Raw genomic sequence first — 6,000 nt, 5'->3', positions numbered from 1 at the left:
AACTTCAACTTTTAGATCTGGTCTATCCTTTTCCATTATTATTTTAAATCTAATAGAATTATGGTTGCTGGCCCCAAAGTGCTCCCCCACTTACACCTCGGTCACCTGCCCTGCCTTATTTCCCAAGAGTAAGTCAAGTTTTGCATCTTCTCTAGTAGGTAGATACTGAATCAGAAAATTTTCTTGTACACACTTAACAAATTCCTCTCCATCTAAACCCTTAACACTATGGCAGTCCCAGTCTATGTTTAGGAAAGTTAAAATCCCCGAACCATAACCACCCTACTTTTGTTACAGATAGCTGAGATCTCCTTTCAAGTTTGTTTCTCAATTTTCCTCTGACTATTAGGAGGTCTATAATACAATCCCAATAAGGTGATCATCCCTTTCTTATTTCTTAGTTCCACCCAAATAACTTCCCTGTGGAGTCCCAACATTCTAGAGTTTCAAATTCAGATAAACGAGTGAAGACAGAGTCGCATACGAGACTTTTACCATTAGGTAATTGTACAGGCTGAGGACAATGTTGGCCCAAGTGCACTGAGCAAAAATATTACAGGGCAGGGCGGTTGAAGAATAGTGACAAATGTTTAGGGAAAAATTAAATACCTCTCTAAGTACATTCCTGAGAGGAAAAGGAATTGTAAAAAGATGAAAATCTTCCATGGATTAACAAGAAAGCCAAGGATAACAGAAAGGCAAAACAAAGGGCATATCATACTGAAAACATCAGTGGTATTCTGGTGGATTGGGAGATCTTGAAACATTGGTTAAAAATCACACAATACCAGGTTATAGTCTAACAGGTTTATTTGAAACTACAAGCTTTTGGAGTGCTGCTCTGTTGTCAGGTAGCTAGTGGGGCAGGATCATAGGAAACATCAGCAAAGAGTTACTGAAAGCAAAATCAAAAATACTAAGATGAAATATGAACGAAAGCTTGCAAAAAGCATAAGTAGATATCAAAAGCTTCTATAAGTTGATAAAAAGGAAGAGAATAGTGCAAGTAAACATTGGCTCTTTAGAGGATGAAAACGGTGTGGTATAATGGGAAAATCGGAAATGGCAGATGCACAAAACCAATATTTTGTCTCTGGTTTAACAATGAAGAATTTCTTCGTAAAAACTTGGGAAGTGGAACTTGGTGAAATTACTATAATTAGAGAGAAGGTATTAACTAAACTGATGGGATTAATGGAAGATAAGTCCCCGAGCGCTTTGTAAAAGGCCTACTGGAAACATAAATAGATCATGTTCATTGGCTCTCCTTGGTCTAACTTGCTTGTTACCTCCTCCAAGAATTCTAACAGATTTGTCAGACATGTCCTCCACTTGACAAAACCACACTGACTCTGCTCCATTTTACTATGTAATTGTATGTCCTCCACAACCTCATCCTTAATAGTAGATGCTATTGGCCTATAGTTTCCCATCTTCTGCTTCCCTGTCTTCTTAAACAGAGTGTTGGCATTGGTCATTTTCCAGTCCTCTGGGACCTTCCTTGATTCCAGTGATTCCTAAAAGATCACTACCAATGCTCTACCATCTCCTCAGCTATCTCCTTCAGAACTCTGGGGTGTACTCCATTTGGTCCAAGTGATTTATCCATTTTCAAACCTTAGCTTCCCCAACACCACCTTATTGATGGACTCTCTGGTATGCTGCTGTTGTCTTCCACTGTAAGAACTGATGCAAAGTACCTCTTCAGTTACTCTGCCATTTCTTTGTTCCCTATTACTATTTCTCCAGCCTCATTTTCCAGTGGTCCAATGTCCACTCCTACTCTTTATTTATCTATAAAACTCGAGCAATCATCTTTTTTATTACTAGGTTATTTTATGCTTGTGTTTCATCTTCTCCCCCCCATGGCTTTTTTTTTGTTATCCTCCACTAGTTTTTAAAGGCTTCCCAATCCTTTGGCTTCCCACTAATCTTCACTACATTGTATGCTTTCTGCCTTTGTACGGTCCCTGATTTCCCTTGTCAGCCATGGTTGCCTCATCATTCCCTTAGTGTGTAGCCTTTTTCTTGGGATGAAGATTGGCTGTGCTTCCCCAGAAATTTCTGCCATTGCTGCTCCAATGTTTTTCTAACTAAGATCTCCTTCCAATCAGCTGTGGCCGCCTGCACCCTCATGTCTTTGTAGTTACCTTTACTCAGTTGTAATGCCTTTACATCTAATCCCCATCAAACTGCTGGGTTAATTTTATCATTTTTGAGAAGATTTGTAGCTCAGGATGAGGTTCAGGTTGTAAGTTTGCACGCTGAGCTGGAAGGTTTGTTTTCAGACATTTTGTCACCATGCCAAGTAACATCAGTGAGCCTCCAGTGAAGCGCTGGTGTTCTGTCCCACTTTCTATTTATATGTCTTCATCTGTCAAGGTGGTTGATAGCAATGATACCAAACTTACAACCTAATTCTATCATTGCCTCATAGCCTTTCCTTCACATTAAGCTCCTTAATCAAGTCTGACTCATTGCAAATTACCAAATCCAGAATTGTCTGTTCCCTGCTGGGATCTACCACAAATTGCTCCAGAAAAAAGATCTCATAGATACTCCATGAATTCCTCTTCTTAAGAGCTGCTACCAACCTGTAAATACCTAGTCCACCTGCATATTGAAGTCCCAAATGATCATTATAAGAGTGCCTTTTTTACATGCCTTTTCTACCTGCTGGTTAGCTTTCTTCCCCATATCCTGACTACTGCTATAAGGCCTGTACACAACTCTCAGGAGATTTTGTCTTTGTTGTTCCTCAACTCTACCCACACAGATTCTGTGCCTTCCAATTCTATATCACTTTTTGCTTTCGATTTATTTTCATTTCTTATTAACAACGCCTCTGCCCATCTCCCTGTCCTTTTGACAGGATGTACATGATTGGATGTTAAATTCGCACCTTGATCCCCTTGCAGCCACATTTCTGTAATTACCCACAGCATTGTATTTCCAATTCCAATTTGTGCTACAAGCTCATTTACTTTAGTCCTGTGTTGAGCATCACTCTTCATGACCCTTTCCGTACTCTGTCTTGTTACTACTTCTGGAAATGTTAAAGAACCTGTGGTGGAGTCCCACCCTGCCCTGGTGAACCTTCACTGGACTCATTAACGTATATTTGAACAACTGGGACCCCAGCACTGAACCCTGTTAGAATAATTCAGGAACTTTCAAGATTATCATTGTCATACTTATCCAAACTTTGTTAGATTTGTTTAATTCCTTTAACAGTTTTGTTAACTGCATTGACCCAGCCTCTTGATGCCATATTCAACGCTGTTTAGACTGGATTATCAGTGACATACAGTTAGCACTAAAGGATGTGGAGGCTTTGGAGAGGGTGCAGAAGAGGTTTACCAGGATGCTGCCTGGATTAGAGGGTATGAGCTGTCAGGCAAGGCTAGAACAACTCAGGTTGTTTACTCTTGAGCAGCGGAGGCTGAGGGGAGACTTGATAGAAGGCTATAATATTATGAGATGCATAGATAATGTTAACAGTCAGAACCTTTTCCCCAGAATTGAAATATCTAATACTAGGGGGGGCATGCATTTAAGGTGAGAGGGGGAAAGTTCAAAGGAGACATGAGGAGCAAATTGTTTACACAGAGAGTGGTAGGAGAACACACTGCCGGGGTGCTCGGTGAGGCAGCTGGAATAAAGGCATTTAAGAGACTGTTAGATAAACACATGAATATGCAAGGAATGGAGGGTTATGGACCAAGGGCAGGCAGAGGATTTGTTTTATTTGGCGTCATGTTCAGTATAACATTGTGGGCCGATGGGCTCGTCCTGTGCTGTGCTGTTCAATGTTCTGTGTAGTACCAGCGTGCTCATATGTGAACCATCAAAGTCTGTCCACATGTTTATTGATCTTGAATAGCACCAGGTCTAGGTCATAAGTCATAGTCATACAGCTGCCTGAACTGCTGTGACCTGCTCCTCGGATGCTGCCTGAAGTGCTGTGCTTTTCCAGCACCACTCTAATCTAGAATCTGGTTTCCAGCATCTGCAGTCCTTATTTTTACCATAGAGTCATACAGCGCAGAAAAGGCCCTTTGGCCCAATGTGTTTTCACCCAAAATCCACATGTACAGTTTGTAGCACTGTTAGGAAATAGGGATCTGCAGTGGAAACCTGGGAAAACTGATAGTTCTCAGCATTCTTGTTCCACAAAATACAGTAATTGTTGCACTGAGATCAGCTAGTTCAACATAGCAAATGTGGGACTTTATATCAGTCCCACAGCAAATTGTCTAACTTCTGAGACTTTGAGGATCCCTTTCCCTTTCTTCATTTAGTTTCCTCTCTGGCATTCATTGTTAACACAACTACAGAGAAAATGCAGCACATAAATAGACTGTTCAGTAAAAGCAATCCATTTGTGGTCCACATTGGCACATCTTTCTATCTCTCGATTCACTTCTCTCTCCAATAATTATCCAGATTCCCCTTAAATCCGCATATCTTGTTCACCTCAGCTACTTCCTGTAGTAATGAGCAGCGCTCCTTCTAATTTTATTATTGGCTTTGTGGCCTGTGCACTGCAGTGATTTCTGGAATCAGAAGTCAGTGTCAAAATTGGCATGCCGATGACAATCGCAATGTGCGGCACATTGGAGCTTAGAGGCAGCATTGGTAGTGAGTACCACATTCTCATTAGTTTCTGGGTAAAGAAGTTTCTTTTGAATTCTTTACAAGATATTTTAGGACAGAATCTGAATAACCTGGGCCAAGGCACAAAATCTGGCAGAATCACATGGGATTCAAGACACCTCTCAATGTCAGAAGCATCAGAGTTCCAATCATCAAGATGAGATTCTTGCCAGGGATCAGTGAGAGACCTGTTAACAGGGCTTATTGCTAGTTGTCACCCTCATTAACTGCAAAACTTGCCTCATTCTATCATACCATAAGGTGGATAGAAATTAGATGCTGAGAATTCTTGACAAGAAAATCTGAGTTCCTCTGCTCTGCAGTCTTGGACATCAAGCACCAATATTTCAGGGAATGCTCCAGGGCTCTGACCATGCACATAGTTCATAGCTGTTGTTATCTTACATGTGCCAGCCCCTCTCCATTTTCATGGAACATCTGTCTGCTTAGTTGAAGCCTCTGTAACTTCAGTTCTATAGTTTGCGGTGCACCTGCAACGATCATTAGAATGCTACTTTAAGGGCATTTCGTGTACAAGGGCAGGCTGGAACAGATTACATTTCCAGGCTGCTAGTTCACTTTTAGTGCTCATTAAACCAGTGATCACTCACTTGATGCCTCCCTCGGTGCTCACAGTATCTCTGAGGAGAAAGTAAGGTCTGCAGATGCTGGAGATCAGAGCTGGAAATGTGTTGCGTTTCAGAGAACACCTCTGGGACACCCGGACCAACCAACCCAACCACCCTGTAGCTCAACATTTCAATTCCCCCTCCCACTCCACCAAGGATATGCAGGTCTTTGGACTCCTCCATCGTCAGACCACAACAAAACGACGGTTGGAGGAAGAACGCCTCATCTTCCGGCTAGGAACCCTCCAACCACAAGGGATGAACTCGGATTTCACCAGTTTCCTCATTTCCCCTCCCCCCACCCTGTCTCAGTCAAATCCATCAAATTCAGCACCGCCTTCCTAACCTGAGATCTTCTTCCCAACCTGTCCGCCCCCACCCCAGTCTGACCTATCACCCTCACCTTGACCTCTTTCCACCTATCACATTTCCGACGCCCCTCCCCCAAGTCCCTCCTCCCTACCTTTTATCTTAGCCTGCTGGATAAACTTGCCTCATTCCTGAAGAAGGGCTTATGCCCGAAACGTCGATTCTCCTGTTCCCCGGATGCTGCCTGACCTGCTGCGCTTTTCCAGCAACACATTTCCAGCTCACAGTATCTCTGTCTTGCTTTGATCCCCTCAGCTACAGCCTGTGTGAGCCACTCATGCATCTTTTGTCTAATTTTTAAAAAAAGCACTCAGGGAGTTCAAAGCTATTTACCAACTGTTCCTTG

At 42.4% G+C, this 6,000-nt stretch overlaps 1 protein-coding gene across 2 annotated transcripts in view; it reads left to right on the top strand.

Annotated features, from left to right (window-relative positions):
• sgsm3 (small G protein signaling modulator 3) overlaps positions 1 to 6,000 on the top strand; it is a 186,135-nt gene that overhangs the window by 82,942 nt on the left and 97,193 nt on the right. The window lies entirely within an intron of this gene.

The sequence above is a fragment of the Chiloscyllium plagiosum genome, chromosome 39, assembly GCF_004010195.1.
Source record: "Chiloscyllium plagiosum isolate BGI_BamShark_2017 chromosome 39, ASM401019v2, whole genome shotgun sequence".
In the NCBI taxonomy this organism is placed as follows: Eukaryota; Metazoa; Chordata; class Chondrichthyes; order Orectolobiformes; family Hemiscylliidae; genus Chiloscyllium; species Chiloscyllium plagiosum.
The sequence above is the reverse complement of the archived record's forward strand: the minus strand, read 5'-3'. Positions and strand labels throughout refer to the sequence as shown.